At 48.6% G+C, this 14,038-nt stretch overlaps 1 long non-coding RNA gene across 1 annotated transcript in view; it reads right to left on the bottom strand.

Moving 5' to 3' along the window:
• LOC125756669 (uncharacterized) overlaps positions 1 to 9,769 on the bottom strand; it is a 32,116-nt gene extending 22,347 nt beyond the window's left edge. Inside the window, exons 1-2 of the long non-coding RNA XR_007414676.1 lie at positions 9,525 to 9,769; positions 9,347 to 9,408 (exon numbers count right to left, since the gene is read on the bottom strand). This is a non-coding gene — a long non-coding RNA (uncharacterized LOC125756669). The remainder of the gene's footprint in view (positions 1 to 9,346; positions 9,409 to 9,524) is intronic.
• Positions 9,770 to 14,038: the final 4,269 nt, after the last annotated feature.

Raw genomic sequence — 14,038 nt, 5'->3', positions numbered from 1 at the left:
GCTCCCACGTGGGGACAGTTAGACCTAGCCTAACCGCCGCATCGCAGGCTCTCTGGACAGCCCAAAGTTGTTGCTGATATTCCGAGCTCTTGAGGGCCGAGCTCCATTTCTGCTCTGTGAGGTCCTTATCCCCACGTAACGAGGGGCACCGCCAAAGCATGTGCTCTAAATCGCACGTTCCCCCGCAGCCAGGGCATTGCGAGCTGAAGTCACTTGGGAATAGACAGTGCATGAAAGCAAGATTCGGATAAGAATTAGTTTGAAGCATCCTAAGGGTCATCGCCTGTGGTCTCGTGAGCTTTTTGTGTGGTGGAGGAAATACTCTTCTTTCCAGATAAAAATGCTTCGTGAATTCATTAAATGTGAATAAAGTGTCTCGGAACTCTTGAACCCTGCTCTGTGACAAGGCTTCTCCTCCCACGCGGAGAGTTAGTACGCGCGCTTGGAAGTGGGCGATGTCGTTGAGGTTGGTGAGGGAGTCCAAAGTTTGACCTAGGTGTGCCGGGAACCACATGATTGTGTGCATAGTTATGGTCCGGTTCATAAGAACGTCATGTGCCTCTTTCGCTATGGAGCCCGAGGCAAACGCCCTGACTGCCGATCTAGAATCCGAGTAGATTTGCGTCCTGTTATCATCCAAGAGTGCCAAAGCAATAGCAACCTGCTCCGCTTTAGAAGAAGTGGTCCCAGTCAGGGAGGCCGACGAGATTATTTCACCTCTGTTATCTATTGCGACCACGGCATAGTGAGATGAGCGACCATATTGTGCCGCATCTACGAAGCAGAACGATTGAGGATCATCCTTGATCTTCTTCAGGATCGCAATCGCTCTTGCTCTACGCCTTCCCTCATTGTGCTGCGGATGCATATTGCGAGGGATGGGTGCGACAAGAATATTTTCTCTTTGCTCCTCGATGATTGGATGGCTTCTCTCCTCTGCCAGCAGTGGATTGAGGCCCAGAATGGCTAAGATTCTTCTCCCTGCCAAAGAGCAGGATAGTCGAGCAAGCTGGGCTGATTCTTGTGCTTCGATGATTTCATCCAGCGTATTGTGCACACCTAATTGAGAAAGGCGTTCTGTGCTAGCCGTCATCAGAATGCCTAGCACCCTTTTGATGCTTTTCCGAATGAGGGTGTTAAGCTTCTTTTTCTCGAAGTTGTGCCAGGTGCACTCCTGTATAAGCACTTCTGTGCATAAAATTGACTTCAAGACCGATAACACTGCAGCATATCTAGAACAAGCTGTTTGTAACGTGTTTTGCATCTATTATCAGAATTTTTAAGGCGAAAGCCTTATATGCCTCATAAAACGAGAAAATTCACCGGCGTCCCTCGTCGGCGCCAAAACAAGTGATGCAAAATGTCATCACGCGATGACGTCACCATATGACGTCACATATCGCCAACATTTGTGACGACACGATGAGGTCACATGATAACGTATCACATGAGCCTTAGCAAAGTCAACGGTGGGCCGATCGTGAAGGCAGTGTAAAACCAGTTATGGTGCCTCCGATCCTGGAGGCAGTGCGATTCTGGAGACATTAGGTGCGAAAAGCTTTCGTAGGTTGGCGACGCAGGAAGAACACATCGACTGAGAAGAAAACAGAAGATCGCTGTCGCCTTCCAGTCGTCTTAGGTGAAAGCACAAGGGACCCTGTTGAATTTTTTTTTTTTTTGGCACCAGCACCAAGTGACACTCGTGTTTCTTTTCCAAGGACACCCGGGCGAGTCTGTGGCGACACAGTGCGCACAAACCGGCGCAGCCTCCGCCTCGTCACTACCTAGGCCGGCGTGACACGGCTGCATGCTACACCACGCTTCAGATAAGGGACAGCGTCACCGGAGGCTTACGTCACCGACGGTGGCTATAAAACCAAGCTGCCAAGCTCGGAAGTACCCCTTCCTTCCTTCGCTACCCGACTGAGCGCAGCGTCGGTATGCTCACCCCGCTGCTGCTACTGCGTTAATAAACAAGTGTTAGCACGGGTGTCACCCTAACCGAGCCACCTCAGACTGTCCCGACCACGCTGGTTGGCTTCGAACATCATACTGTCCCGACCGCCGATCCTGCCCAAGCTGTCGAGCGGCAGCGCAAACATGACGACGCCCGCACCGACTGCGACCACCCGGTCCCAGTCTCCCTGGGTGGACCAGCGCAATGCCACACCTGGAACCCCAACCCTGGTCATCCCGCAGAATCTGGGGCCAAGGCCCAACATCATTCTGGCGCCGCCGCGCATGATGCCGCCCCCCTCGTTTGCCATAGTCCCGGGACAGCCCCTGACACTACAACAGCTACAGGCCATGCTGCACGTGCAGACCATGCTGGCCCAGCCCATGCTGGGTGCGTTCCAGACAGACCAGCACCAGTCCCTGTCGTAGATACCGACGTTCACCCAGCCGCAGATACTGGCGCAGGACCTACACCATCATGGCACCCTGTCGGCGCCCCTCATCTCGACGGGAGGCAGTATGGTGTCCTCTGTGCCCGTCGCGCCTGCACCAGTCACAGAGAGCGTGCAGATTGTGGTGAGCAAGGTTCCGCAGACTCCGGCAGGGACTCCCCAGCAGCGCATAAAGGTTTTGCTGGCGCACGATGGCAGCGTCGTACTGCACCCTCACGGCAGCCCCCTGTCATCCATGACTGCGCCGGCACCCTCCCCGGTACTGGAGGCCACGACGGTCCCCCCTTCGTCGACGAGCGCGCCCGGTGCGAAATCTCTCTCGCGGACCCACTCGGCCCTCCTGGAGCGTCTCTCCGCAGCGCCGCCCGTCAGCGGAACGGTTCGCAGAAACCACGCGGTTTCTCGATCCGTCCTCTGCGCTGCTCTCAGCCCCGACCCCCCGAAAAAATTTCAGCACCCGTGCCCCTGTCCCATCGCCGTGGGCTTTTCAACCAGCTCCCTGAGCTACAGACCCTCAGGGCTCTGCACTCCGCGGGGGGGGGGGGGGGGGGGGGGTTGATGTGGCGACGCAGTGCGCACAAACCGGCGCAGCCTCCGCCTCGTCACTATCTAGGCCGGCGTGACACGGCTGCATGCTACACCACGCTTCAGATAAGGGAAAGCGTCACCGGAGGCTTACGTCACCGACGGTGGCTATAAAACCAAGCTGCCAAGCTCGGAAGTACCCCTTCCTTTCTTCGCTACCCGACTGAGCGCAGCGTCGGTATGCTCGCCCCGCTGCTGCTACTCCGTTAATAAACAAGTGTTATGTTTTATGTTGGGATGCGTCCTTCCATCGACACGGCATCCCACAAGTCTTCTAAAAAACAAACGTGGTAGGAAATTGACGGTTCTAGCTCAAGTTAAGAGGTATAGTGGATGCATATGATACCGTAGCATAGGTTTCCTTATGGTAAGAGCCATTTAACTGCCAGGATAATTAGAGAAAATTAATTGAATCACTCAATTGAAAGAGGAGACGCTTTCCTTGCGAGCAGCCGGCATCGCTGCGGCACCCGGCGCTGCACGTCTCCACCACGCGCTCCTTTCAACGTGGCCTCTGAGATCCTCATCGGCAGCGCGACGAAGCAGAGAAATAATCCAAGGAATAGACCATGCCACACGGACGCCGAGGCGCGAGCGCCAGTACCACACCCTTAGCCAAGGATTACATCTCTTATTGTGTTGCTTTTATTACATTATTACAACTGCATATAGCCAACAGATAGCCAACAACAGCCGCTATTACGAACTCCGCGCACACAGGCGTGCGCAGGGTCCTCTTTTTGGTGTGGCGGGGGGGGGGGGGGGGCAGCGTCCCCCATCCCGATAGTCGAGTCCAAAAGACAACACGCTTCATAATGGACGAAAAAAATAAAACGACGCGATGACGTGCTTCTCACGATGACATGCCTTTGGTCCCTGGCTTTCCGGGTTATCAATGTCACGTGAACGTAACATTACTTAGTAATGCACTTAGCATTTTCATACTACCTTGACGGACACAAATGAGTCATTGCGAACGGGGCGAGTCCACTCTCCCATGGAAACTGAAGAACGCGGACGTCAGGTGCCTTCGGTCGCAATTATCGTCAAAAAACCTGCGTGGCAAGGTTCTACAGCATTTGTTGTAGAAGCGCTCAACTATATTTATATGAATGAAATTCGACTCAGTGCCGAAACGCCGAACGCGCCTTGATCACCATTACCGAGACGTGAAAACGCAGTGACATTCGACAACGTCGCATGAAAGTTACACAAGGAATGAGGATGTCATTTATGGGATGCACAGGAGCGTAGCAACCGTTTCCTCCGGCTGCTAGGACGTAGAGCAGCCAGGTATGCCAGATTATCACTAGCCTAAGCGGCTCGCAGATATATATAATGTGATGGAATAATGGAGGCCCTACTGTTAAGAGATATTTTAAAATTTTAATAAAGATGAAGACATAATAAAGTAACTCATCCTTCATCAAACCCCTTCATATATATATATATATATATATATATATATATATATATATATATATATATATATAGATATATAAACAGACAGAGACAGACACACACATCAACATAGAGAGAACAACACACACTGAGACAGACGCAAACAAACACACACAGAAACATACACAGAGACAGACACATACCACAGACGAACACGCAGTCACACGCACAGAGACAGACAAACACACACACAGACGGACGGACAGACAGACATTCAGACTCACACACCCACACAGACGGCCAGACACACAGATATACACACGCACAGACGGACAGACACATTCAAACACACACGCACGCAGACAGACATTCAGACATACACAGACAGACATTCAGACATATACAGACAGACAGACACACACACACACAGACGGACGGACAGACATTCAGACACACACACACAGTCGGAGAAACATTCAGACACACACACACAGACGGGCAGACAGACATTCAGTCACACACATACATTCAGGCATACACACACACAGCGACATTCAGACATACACACACACAGACGGACAGACAGACATCAACACACACACAGACGGACAGACACATTAAGACATACACATACATTCAGGCACACACACACAGACAGATATTCAGACACACACGCACAGATACACACACAGACGGACAGACAGACATCAACACACACACAGACGGACAAACATTCAGACACACACATACATTCATGCACACACACACACACACACACAGACAGACATTCAGAGATACACACACACAGACAGACATTCAGACACACACACAGATACACACACAGACGGACAGACATACATCAACACACAGACGGACAGACCGACATACACACATACACACAGACGGACAGACAGACATTCAGACATACACACACAGACGGACAGACATTCATACACACACAGAGACGGACAGACAGGCATACAAAGACATACAGACGGACATTCAGACACGCACACAGACATACACACATACATTCATACATACACACACAGACGGACACACATTCAGACACACACACACAGACGGACCGACATACACACACACACAGACGGACACAGACACACAAACATAGGCGGACAGACAGAAAGACATGCACACACTGACCGACATACAGACAGACATTCAGATATAAACACACAGACAGACGTAGACAGACACACACACGGACGGACAGACATTCAGAAAAACACAGACGAACACACAGACAGACGGAGAGACAGACATACACACAAAGACGAACAGACATTAAGACATACACACACAGAAGTACAGACAGACATTGAGACATACACACACAGAAGACCATTCAGAGATATATACAGAGACATACACGCGCACAGACCGCCATTCAGACATACACACACAGAGACGGACGGACAGACAGACACACACAGACATACACACTCAGACGGACAGACAGACATTCAGACACACACACACACAGACGTTCAGACATACACACACACAGACAGACCAAATTCAGACATACACACAGAAAGACAGACAGACATACACAAACAGAGACGTACAGACAGACATTGATACATACACAGACAGAAAAACACACACACAGACAGACAGACATACACATACAGATGGACAGAGGAACAGACACACACATACAGACGTGCAGACAGACAGACATTGCGACATACACACACAGACTTCAGAGATACACACACAGAACGACAGACATACACACGCACACACGGACACAGGCAGGCATTCAGACGTGGTGGATGTCTGGGTGTGTGGGTGTGTGAATGTGTCGTGTGGTTGCGCTCCAATTAACTTTTTGGAAAAGACACACACACACAGACGGAGAGACAGACACACACACATACATTCAGACATACACACACACATGCACCCACATAGATGTACAGACAGACATACACAAAGACATTCATACCACACAGACACGCAGACGGACAGACAGACAGACCCATACAGACGCGACCGCCCGCTTCAACCCGAACTCGTGCTTACTTTTACCAGTGCCTTGACAGCATGTTTGAAGGTTTAGCGCACGAAAGCAAATATATGTTGATAAAGTGGGTATTCACTACACAATAGATAATCCAATGCCTCATTAACTTCTAAACAAAGCGAACTAACCAGGGGATCTTAACAGAATATAAAAAAATATTTCGCCATCTCCCACTGAAGGGAACGACGTGGGGATGCGAAGGAGCGCATGGGTCGACTTAAAGTTCCGTTCATCACGGGCACCTTGCCCGATGTTAACGCGTCCTTGCATGTGGAGCACACCACGAATTCACTGTAGTTGCTGTTGCTGTTACTCGTGCCGAACTCTTGTTGGAGCACGCGACGCGGGTTCATCGCGCGTCTGCGGAATCTCGTTCCCCGACGCCATCACGTGATCGCTGAGAGAGTGTAAGGGGGAGAGGCCACAGCGCCTCTCTATGGTTTTGTATGCTTTACGCCAAGCTGGGACAGAATACGGCAGCCCAGGCCACTAAAGTGCTCTGCACGTATTATCATCAAGGCGGTCGAAGAACAAGACGAAGAAGACTTCTCATTGGCGCGAGCGCGCGCTCTGCACGTATCATCATCAAGGCGGTCGAAGAACAAGACGAAGAAGACTTCTCCTTGGCGCGAGAGCGCGCTCAATATGTTACAGATGGCTATGGTAGGTTTCAGAAAGCGGACGGTAGCCAATGGAACTACGGACAAAGCCCAGCGCAAAAGCTGTTTCGCATCTAAAAATCACGTCGATCACGAAAAATTTACTCAGTGTATGTGAATAGACATAGGTTCCTTCGTCAGTATGCGCTACACGAAGACAGGTGCACGGCAGTTCCAAACGTGGGCACACTGTTTAGAATGTTCGACATCAACAAGGGAGACTCATTTCCCGACAGTAAAGCGGCGATAGTGTACCAGGAATATAGCATGATCGAGTGAGCTGGTCTCATAACACGTGCTGTCGTAAGGTACATAAATAGATAAAATGTAAATAATAAATATAAGGGCTGGGAAAACACTGCCTGGAAAAACAATTGGCGCAAAAATATGGCGGGAAGAATTAGTGGCACATCGAACTGCTGGAGCGGGCTCCTCCTTTTCTTGCAGCCAAGATTTCTCGTTCAAGCCGGCAGAGAAGCGAACATCGTCGTCGACAAGCAAGCGATCGAGAGAAGCTACACGACTGAGGCGTCTCAATTTACGCAGAACACAGTATATACGCCCCGCGACCTTTGAGTGGCGCGCTGTAGCGCGTGACGTCACATGGAGGACTCGGGTACCGCTATTCGCGCGCTCCCTAAGCGAAAGCTGCTGAAGGTTGAGAGCACGAGGAAGAAGGGCATGCCCGACGGTGATATGAAATATTAACAGGTTGTGCGGAGTTCTTTTATGCAACGTATTTAAATCCCTACGTTAAAACTAATAGGGTCCCTTATACATTAGCCTAAGGCGACTCAAAGGCGAAAGTCATCTTCATTTTCCTCCGGTCGATGTATTTTTCCTCCCCCATTCTCTCCGAACACTTTCAGGACTTTACGTGATTTTGCACTGCCTCCGTGATGGTTTGGCCAATCACGGAGGCAGTGCAAAGACCGCCGATATAACTCCCAGCGGTCGACTACCGACAGGCCGTGGTGCGATCACAGTACTAACAAAACTCAACAGGGTCTCTTATGCACACACCTAAGTCCACTGGAAGGCGAAAGCCATCTTCTTTTCCTTCTCAGTCGACGTTGCTGCGCCGCCACAACCCGAAAGATTTCTTAACGTAATTTGGTTTTGCATTGCCTCCAGGATCGGAGGCACCTCACCTGATTTTGCACTGCATCCTTGATGGGCGCACGTTTGACCAAGATGAGATGCATGTGATGACATCATTTGACGCCACTATGACGTAAAATAGTGGCGATCTGTGACGTCATGCTGATTTTTTGCATACTCGTGTGAACGCCGACACTGGACAATTTTCGCCTTAGATGCCTCATCAAAGGCGAAAATATTCAATCTTTAGAATAGCAATATCCACCCAAAGGGGCCAAAATAACGATGCGGAAGAGCACTCTTTCTCCTCGTCCTGGCCCCTTTCACCGATTTTTTTTACTGCTTACAAAGCTGCATGCACTATCGGTGTCAACTGAAACACGAACAGCGGAGAGCGTTGCCCAAGCTTTATGAACTGTATAGAGCGCGCCGTCCTGTCATCGCCATTGACAGGCGCGAGCACCAGGTTAGGCAGGACTGCGCGATCGAAAGCATGAATGTGGCTCACGGGCGGCAAACCGCAGGAGCGTATCTATCTCTAATCATAAGGGTGAGAACCACGCGCACCACTGCTGGCGTTTCATTCGGCGCCGATATATAGTACGTCTAGGAAGTTTAATTATGCAGTGCCAACTCGCCCTATTCGCGCTACTTGTACGCAACTACCCGTTGGTCGATGGACTTATCAATTTAATTTGTCGGCAGACTTATTCTGTACACAGGTCCACATGACTAAAATTGGGAGTGAATTTTCGTTCCACTCACGTGATGTTTAGAAAATGCTAACTTTTGCGAATAAGCCTCGATTCGCCTCGTGTGCCACGGTGCACGAAGCGAATAGCGCGCGAAAATATACCATACATTACGCGCGAACGCAACGTCCAGTACGCAAAGATATTTGCGTACAACGAGCGTAAACCTAATGGGCGTCGCGTAATCACCACGGCTTCCCCAAACCACGGCTTACGCAACATTCATAAAATTGCTTTCAAAGCCATATGGTAACGAATCACGCGAAAATCACGGTGACGAAAACAATTTGTGCGTGGCCCTAAAAGCGCACTTGCATAGAAATAGGAATCGCAAAGGCGCTTATTGTATAGCATATGATTAGTGCGTATAAAGCACGAAGCCTCACTCACCCGTCGAAAGATGGCGGCATCGTGACCCAACCACAAGGACGAACATCGGCTTGTTGTGTCAGCTGCAGGAACGAAAGAAACCACCTGTTGGTCATATCCCGCAGCACATCGAAGTTGTCTACTGATTGTCGTCCAGCGGAGCGCCAAATACAAGCACCGTGACGCGGAAATAACTCACTCAGGTGACAGAATATGCAGAGCTTGGAATCACATCCCTACACCGGCTAATACAAAAAAAGGCGGGAAACGACGCCTTCCCCGCCACATATTACGCTCATCGAACTTATCTCCGTCACACTGTCAAGCGCACCGCCTCAACATGACATGGAATGATTCGCGCTTTAAGTCTGAAACACGGCAATCTAAGTTCGACACGCGAAAGCTCTGTATTGGGGGCCTGATGAAGAAAAACGGAGCGAAAGAAAACACGTCCACCTCGATCGCTTGACTACGGCCGACTGACGCCCCGGTCCCTAGGCACGGCAAGCGTAACCGGTGTAACGGCCAAAGTCCCTAGGCTGACTGCATTCTTCGCCCTTTTGTTTCTTGAAGAGAGCGGTTAATCTAGGGAAACTTTGTCTTCTTTCGGCAACGGTTAGCCCATTGATTCCCCCTGTTGCCCTCTTCGTTAGCCCCTAGGCTCGATTTTGAATTCTCGCTTTGCTTTGGTACGTGGCAGGTGTTTTAATAATCACCCAGAAGATGGTAGCGTAGTTTATCGCCTGGCTTGCTGCTGCAGGTGCCTAGTGATGATTATGATACATACAATGACCACATATACAAAAAAAGGCATACAAGGGGAGAAACGCTATTAACTTTAGATGACTTTGTGAGCTAGTAAGCAAGAGTTTGAGGGGTTTGGGTTGAAATTATCGTGTTGACACGCGTACGGAACGAAATAACACACTCGTTGAAAGGAGTGCGTGCGAGTCTCCAAGATTACTCCGGTCTTAGTCGCATAAAGGCTATGGACTCTTATGTTTTGTTGTTGACGTAGGAGAGCGGCTGCAGCACAGCCAGCGTTACAGGCGATACTCGTCGCGTCGGTTTCCTTGAATGGTTTGGCGTTAAAGGTTTGTCTAAGCGCTGGCCACAGGAGTGACGATGAGTCGTGGATTCGTTCAACTATCACCGCATCAACGACAATGATTGTGATGCGGAGACAGCCCACTCTATTCTGTAGTGCGTTCGTTTTTCCCTGGGGTGCGAGCATAGGCGTGCGCAGGGTTCCCCCATTAGGGGGGGGCGGGGGTGGAAGTCTCAGTGTAGCGCTCCTCCCACTGCCTTCGTTCGTCGAGGTGAAGCGAAAACAAGCTTCGCAGTGCATGCAGAAATGAAAATGAAGCGATGATGTGCTTCCCTCAACTGCCTGCCTTCGGTCCCCGGCTTTTCTGTGGTAAAAATGGGAGGTAAACGGCTCTTGCAATGCAACATCAGTGGTCCTCGGCCGCCATTACCGCCAAAAATCTGCATGGCCATAACCTTGCACTTTGAACAATGACGGCATAGGTCCGACTGAGTAAAGTTATGGCGCAGACGAGGGTGGCGATTTGGGCTTGTTGGTATGGTTGCATGATAATTGATGGTAGCGCAGGCCAAAGACACGGACAAAAGAAGGCACAGGAGACACCACAGCGCTGTGGTGTCTCATGTGCCTTCTTTTGTCCGTGTCTTTGGCCTGCGCTACCATCAATTATTATGGCGCAGACAGGCCCGTAGCCAGGAATATTTTCCGGGGGGGGGGGGGGGCGGCACTTGCTGAAAGCCTTGACTATTTGAGAAAAACGCCTATTTTCATTATTCATTTTCGGTAAAACACCATGTATGATAAAAATTTCGGGGGTGGGGATGGGACCCCCGCCCCCCCCCCGGGCTACGGGCCTGGGCGCCGACTTAATATTTCGCCCTCCTCAGATGATTAGGGGGGGGGGGTTGGCCGCCCCTCGTGCACACGCCTATGATTGCGAGAAGAAACATGACAGTACGGCCTCGCACCACAGATGTCTTTCGTGGTCGTTGTCAGTGGGTCTTGGCGTCGCAAGGGGAGAAATTCGGCCTTGTTGGTAAGACATTAGGAAAAATTTAGCGCAAAATGACACAAGGACGGGAAGGGAGGACACAACACGTGCGCAAACCTTCAACAACATGGTTTATTTCAACCGAAGCACGAATACATACAGTGGTGATGCTCAAACGCTACAGCCAGATGTGATGCACAGAGAAGTACTTTTTTGTCATTCTGATTTGAACAGGAAACGTGCAGAGAAGTGATATTTTCTTATCATAACCTTTTATGCAAGATATGCGCACCAACCACAGAACTAATGCATGTTCAAAAATACAATTCTTTTTCTGACAGGGACAGGGACGGCGTGCTTACACAATCACTACCCAACTTTGCGATTTTGGCGGCTTCTATTATTAGCCTCGTGAATCCATCACGGTTAGTCAATAACACCTTGGTGTTCTCAAAAACCGGTCCTGTGGGTGTGCACCCGTTTTTGAGAACACTAAGGTGTTATTCACTAACCGTGGTGAACTAACGAGGCTAATAGTAGAAGCCGCCAAAATCGCAAAGTTGGGTAGCGATTGTGTAAGCACGCCGTCCCTGTCCCTGTCAGAAAAAGAATTCAATTTTTTGAACATGCATTAGTTTTGTGGTTGGTGCGCATACCTTGTATAATTCGGCTAAACAAGTACCTGCATAAATTTAATATACTGAAGCCCTGTCAATTTGGCTTTCGCGCTGGAAGTTCTGCTAACCTTGCTCTTCTTTCCCTATCAGACTTCATCAAACGCTCCATTGATTCAGGATTCGTGGTTGGGTCAGTTTTCTTGGATTCACAAAGGCATTCGATACCATTAATCATCTCATTCTGTCCAGGAAACTCGAAGCATACGGTATTACAGGTCCATCCCTCAAATTCTTAAACAGTTACCTCCTTAACAGAAAGCATACTGTTTACATATCGGGCTCATTTTCCTCTAGTAAAACAATAAATCAAGGGATTCCTCAAGGGTCATTACTGGGTCCTTTACTTTTTTTACTTTACATTAATGACCTTCCTGACATTATACACATGGCTCACTGCGTTTTATATGCTGACGATACTACCATTTCTTTGCCGATAGATGTATTGATACCGTCACTAATAAATTAAATGCTGTACTTCGTAGCGTGTCAAAGTGGTGCCACGAAAACTTTTTAATTATTAATCCAAATAAATCTAAGTTTATGGTTTTTAGATCAGCTCAACGCAAGTTAACCTCCTCACCAGCAATCACAGTTGACTCTCATTTGATTAATGTCAGCGACAGCGTATCATTTCTTGGCGTTCACCTCGATGCTAACCTTACCTTCGCTCTCCATATTGCTCACATTAGAAAAACGGCAGCATTCGGCATTCGCGCATTACTCAAAGCTCGCTCATATTTTTGTCATAAAGCACTCCTTTCTCTTTACTTCGCATTCATTCATTCTCATATCACTTATGGAATCGCATCATGGGGGAATACTTACCAGTGTCATCTTTCATCCTTACAACATCTACAAAATCGAGCTCTTCGCGTTATTTTTAACTGCTCTCGCGACAGTAGCGCCATTCCCCTTCTTCAGTGCAATAACATCTTAACGGTTAGCAACCTATTTTGGTTTAATCTAATTATGTTTTTGCATAAACAAATAAAAAATCAACTTTCTGCTAATTTCATTGATCCCAAGATGTTAGTTAATACTAACACAACCAGGTTTGCGGCTAACAATAACTTTTTACTTCCTAAGGTTCATACTAACTATGGTAAATCATCTTCTCTCTTCTGTACCATCTCCATATGAAATAACTTGCCCACTTCACTAAAATGTAAAGTTTCTTTTATTTCATTTAAAAACTCATTAAAAGAGCATCTGTTAAATAGCTGATCGTTCTTTTTTTTGTTACTTCACAATGTATTTATTATTTGTATTCTTGATTCCGTGCCCTTTTGTTTTTCAATCTGCTTTGTGTATTCTTTGTTTCTGCTATTCTAACAGCTGCTTATTGTTGTTTTATTTATTTGTAATCGTCACCGAGGGTCCCGTTGCAGTCGTGTACTTTGGGACCCTCGTCTGTATATTTTACTCCATGTATTATTCTTTTATATCATGATAATAAACTTATTGATTGATTGATTGAAAAGGTTATGATATGAAAATATCACTTCTCTACACGTCTCCAGTTAAAATCAGAATGACAAAAAGTACTTCTCTGCGCATCACATCTGGCTGTAGCGTTTGAGCATCACAACTGTATGTATTCGTGCTTCGGTTGAAATAAACCATTTTGTCAAAAGTTTGCGCACGTGTTGTGTTCTCGCTTCCCGTCCTTGTGTCATTTTGCGCAAGATTTTTCCTAATTGGCGTCGCAGCCATAGGCATATGCGCAACGGGCAGGAGGAGGTGCCCCCCCTCCCCCACCCTCAATCATTGAGGGGGGAGGGGTGTGCCAAGTCTGTCCGTTAGCTCAGTTTGACCTGCCCTGTGATTGTGTTAAGTGCAGGGTACTAGCCATGCAGGTTTTTGACAATAATCTTGGCCGAGGACCCTTCACGTTGAGTTCTAAGAACTGCTTACTACCCCCCGACAGCCGGTGACCAAAGGCAGGCTATTATGAGAATAACATCATCGCTTCAAAGCTTGTATTCTTTGGGACTCGA

Source organism: Rhipicephalus sanguineus, unplaced genomic scaffold (assembly GCF_013339695.2).
Source record: "Rhipicephalus sanguineus isolate Rsan-2018 unplaced genomic scaffold, BIME_Rsan_1.4 Seq4304, whole genome shotgun sequence".
Lineage (NCBI taxonomy): Eukaryota > Metazoa > Arthropoda > Arachnida > Ixodida > Ixodidae > Rhipicephalus > Rhipicephalus sanguineus.
This window is presented reverse-complemented; position numbering and strand designations above follow the sequence as displayed.